The following is a 4,932-nucleotide window of genomic DNA, read 5'->3' on the forward strand; positions in this document are numbered from 1 at the left end:
CTGCATTGCATTTCATGAATTACTGCAAACCACCTTGAGAGTTTCAGAAACCAGGTGGTAATAGAAATAAAATAAGCACAAAGGTGCAAAAGCAGAGGAATGTTTGTGGCCTGCTTCACAACCGCAGTCAAGCACATGGCAGGCCAAAGGGTGAGATGTGAATTCACGAGCTAAAGTGACCCTGTCGGACCAGCTCATCCATCCCTGACCTCCTCCGCTGCAGCGCCCGCCCTTAGCCGGACGAGACCGAGTGCTGGAGCAGGAGCAGGAGGCATCGGCTGCTTTCCCCCATTTGTGGTCTGGAGAGCACAGTAACAAAAGTGATGCATGGCATAGTGGTTAGAGCAGTTGGACTGGGACTCGACTTCCTGGTTTTAGTCCCCACTTGGCCATGGAACTTACCGGGTGACTTTGAGCCAGTCACTCACCCTCAGACTAACCTACCTCAAAGGGTTGTTGTGAGGATAAAATAGAATGGAGCAGGGTCATATGAGCTGTCTGGGTTCTTTGTAAGAGGAAAAAAGATGGGATAAAAATGCTATAATTTTTTTAAAAAAATCAGAAGTGCAAGGGGAAATGGACTTGAACACCATTCCTTCCCAGGCACACTGATTTGATTAACAAAAATATCAGAAGCTGCCAACCTGGCTTCTGGAGGCCACTTCATATCAGGGTCTGCACACAGAATCAGAAATACAAAACACCTGCCAGCATTCATTCAACCTTCAGCAGCCTCCGCACAGAAGCTCCTCTGGGACCTTTGCCGAATAGGACCGATTTTCCAATCAAAAACAGCAAGGTCTTCTCTACACGAGGCTTTTAACTCAGGCTTCTGCTTCTGAATTCGTTGTGGGGTTAAGGTGGGCAACCTGAAACATTTTCCACTTTCTCTGCCTTTCTGTGCATTCCCTATCACAAGGTGGTGCAGCACTTCAGTGGAATTGTGAAAACACTCCAGCTTTTCATTGCCACTCGTTCCACCATCTCCTGGTAACACTGAATTTCCTCATTCTGAACAAGGCCAGGCAAATGGTCTGGACTGGCCCTGGAGGAGTTCATGGAAGGCTCCCACAAGCTACTTCAGCAGCCTCCGCTCAGAAGCTTCTCTGGGACCTTTGCCGAATAGGACCGATTTTCCAATCAAAAACAGCAAGGTCTTCTCTACACGAGGCTTTTAACTCAGGCTTCTGCTTCTGAATTCGTTGTGGGGTTAAGGTGGGCAACCTGAAACATTTTCCACTTTCTCTGCCTTTCTGTGCATTCCCTATCACAAGGTGGTGCAGCACTTCAGTGGAATTGTGAAAACACTCCAGCTTTTCATTGCCACTCGTTCCACCATCTCCTGGTAACACTGAATTTCCTCATTCTGAACAAGGCCAGGCAAATGGTCTGGACTGGCCCTGGAGGAGTTCATGGAAGGCTCCCACAAGCTACTGTGAGCGAGCAATTTCCGATGCACGATGAACACCTCGAAGCAGGAAAGTCTGACCAGTCTTGTGGTGTTTTAAAGACTCACAAATGTAGTCTGCCAAAATGTTTGGGCACCAGAGTCTACTTCATCAGATGCAAATTGACTGATGTATAGAAACATGTGATGGAGGAGTGCCAGAAATGTACTTTGTTGTCACTATAAAGCTGCCAATTTGAGGTTAACACTTTGTGAATCTGACAAAGCAGAATGTGGTCCATAAAAGATTGACCAGGAGAGATCTCTGTGAGATATACAGAGATAGTCTTTTAGGGTCCACAAGATTCTTTGCCATTTTGAGTAATAGACATTTCCAGGTCATAGACATTTCCTTGGATGCTTCCAGACAAGTCTTTTATGGTGCAATGACCCAGGCTCATTAGCAGAATTTATTGGGGAGTCACCCATAGTTGTCTCCCGTGTTTTGATGCTGCCTCTTTCCTCTTCCCTGGTCAGAAAAAAGAAATAGTAAAAAGGAAAAGGCAGAATAGCTGCAAAATGTTTTTTGGCTGATAATTCTAGAAGGCTTCTCTCTGCCCAGAAACATCCCTTGATTACAGAGACAGGTGTTGCAGAAAAATGCAGTGCTATATTATTTGCTGCTAGATTCCTCCATTTTAGTTCTAATTCCTGCTGGGGGAAAACAACGCCTCAGCAGGACTAAAGAGCTTTGCTGTGCAAATGATCCTACTAATTAATTAATGGACTTCGAAATGCACAGCAATTCTGTTAAAAAGACAGAAATGCACATTTCTACCCCACACCGATAAGTCTGAATACCTTATCCAGTGTGCTCTTCATGGCTGAAAAAGACAGCAACTCCTAAAGTGCCCCTTCCTTGGTTGTTGTCACACATCTCATAAACCCCACATCACCCACACACCTGTAACCTGCTGCCCAGGTGTATTTGAGCATCTGGTAGTTTGGTGAATAGTTGCTGTTTGTGATAAAAACAATGAATCCCAGGGGATGAGGGTGATAGCTTATAGTACAAACACATAAGCAATCTATTCAGAACAGCTCTGCATTTCAGCCATTGTCTCTCCCCCATGCTCCCGTCTGCTCCATTAGCAACCACACACACACAAACATACACAGTATTACTCCAGGGAAGTAAGCATAGATAGCGAAAACTCAAATATTTGACCAGAAATAGGATTAATCAACACGGCTGATTTATTTCACAGCTAGAAAATAAGTCTGTAATATCCTAGCCAATGCTACATCTAGGAGAGCCTTCAAGTTTAAAATTGGCAATAATCTTGATCAGGATTTTTGTAAGAGTAAAGAAGTTCTTAAATAGAACTTACTATTTTTCATGAATTGTGCATGTAATGGTGCAGTCCTGTGCCCCTGATTAAAAATAAGCCTAACAACTTGGAGGTTTATGCATACTCTGTGCCCAGAATAAGGCACAATAGTGAATTTTCTAGTCCAGTTATGACTTCAGAGAGGGGAGGGTGGCTGGCCTGGGGTCACAGGGCTCAGGGCTGGAACTCGGGATGAGACCAAGGCTCCCCAGATGGCCAGAGGATTGCATCCTAAATGCTTTCTTTTGTTTTCATTTTTCTATGTACAGACGGGATTTCTCTTAACTTCACTTCCTTAAGGAGAACGCCTATGTTTAGAAGCACAGTGGGAATTCTGGAGAAGTATAAAATTGAATGTCAGTCAGTCAATCAACCCACTGTTTTCTGGTGCCAACTGGCTTTGTATGTCTATCTTTTTGTTTTGTAGAGTGGCTTTCCTATTGGTTCCAGATGTTAAATCATATTCCTATTAGACTCTAATTGACACACTCATCCCTATGTGTTGTCTTCATTTTTTTCCTCTTCCAGTTCACTGAAAATATTTTTACATTGTATTTTGCTCACCCAAAGCTCTCTTGTGAAGAACCCAAAGCAGCTTAGATAGCTGTTTAATCCTCACAACAACCCTGTGAGGTAGGTTAGGCTGAGAGTGAGTGACCAGCCCAAAGTCACTCAGGCAGCTTTGTGGCCCAGCAGGGACTAGAACCCTGGACCTCTCGGGCCCCCAGTCCATCACTCTAACCCCTACCCCACACTGGCTCACCATGGAAAACCCATGGACATGCTGAGGCAAGGGTCATGGGCAGGAATTCTTGTTGGGAGAGGATGGGCTGGGGGAGGTAATGTGGGTTTGTGTCCTAGGAAAAGAACAAGATGAAAATAAATCAACTTCATACACACTCCCACTGGAAACTACCCTGCCCGAGCACGCAAGAGAGTTGAATAAATCCTTTTTATTATGGAACCACTCATAACCTTCTGAGGGGTTCCCGGGAGTAGTTTCATCTGTTTGTGTGAATACACAGAGGGCAACTTCATGTGACATTCGGTGTCCACCTGCAAAGAGCAGGCTTTCTCGGAGAGGGTCTATGAAGAGCAGCCATCGCCCTGCCTCAGGCAGGAAGATGCTGACAGTGAGTAAACCGCCTCTTTTCTTAGTGCTCTTCCTGCCTTTTTTCCTTAATTCAGAAAACCCGATGAAGAGAAAAGCACAGATCTTCTGCACAATGCCTTATCTCCAGGGCCAAGACCCCTTTGTCTGCAAGTATCCCCTCTGCATGCCGTTTACATAATAGAAATGTGCAGGGCAGCCAGAAAAACAAGGTCACGGGCCCCCCAAGCCATCTTTCTGTGAGAGCAAGGGAGGAACCACGGATGGGCAGCTGATGCCACAGCTGTCTGCTCGAGCAGTAATAATTTGCAGGCTCCTCAGTGGTGGAGATGGGACGAAGGTGGCTGTGCTAAAGGGAGCGTGTGTGCTTTCAGGGTAGCCTCTCCGGCGAAGGGGCTCGATGGGACAGAGTAATCTATACAAGGGTTGGGCAAGATGCCCTGCGTGAAACAAGCACCATCACCTCCTCCTCTTCCCCGTCGGCCCTTCCACTCCACCTTCGTTCCCTCCATTCCCCTTGCATGGTGGCCAAAAGGAAGAGAAGCAAAACAAGCAGGAACAGCCGCTTCTGCTGCGTGGAGAAGCAACTGTGGCTTGCTTGTGCGCTCAGAAAGCTCAGGACAAAGGAATTGCAGGATCCAGGGCTCCCAGACTCCAAGCAGGGCTCCTGCTGCAGTGGGACCTCAGCAAGTGCCCGGTGATACCAACTCCTGGCACCGGATTGTTTATCCAGCCAGAGACAGCAGCTTCTGGGGTACAATACATGCCTTAGGACCTCAATACTTGACAGAGTACCTCTCCCAGCAGCAACCAACCTGGCCACTGAATCATCATCTGAAGCCTTCCTCCAGATGCTGAGGGAGAGTTGGTTGAAGGCAACAGGGGAGAGGATCTTCTCTTAGCGAACTTGTCTTAGTGGTTAAGAGTTCCAGACTGGGACTCATGAGATCTAAGTTCTAGTCCCCTATCAGTCTTGAAGTTCACTAGGTGACTAGTCACAAACTCTCAGCCTAATCTTCCTCACAGGATTGTTGTCATGAGGA

Source organism: Varanus komodoensis, unplaced genomic scaffold (assembly GCF_004798865.1).
Source record: "Varanus komodoensis strain SLA01 unplaced genomic scaffold, ASM479886v1 scaffold53, whole genome shotgun sequence".
In the NCBI taxonomy this organism is placed as follows: domain Eukaryota; kingdom Metazoa; phylum Chordata; class Lepidosauria; order Squamata; family Varanidae; genus Varanus; species Varanus komodoensis.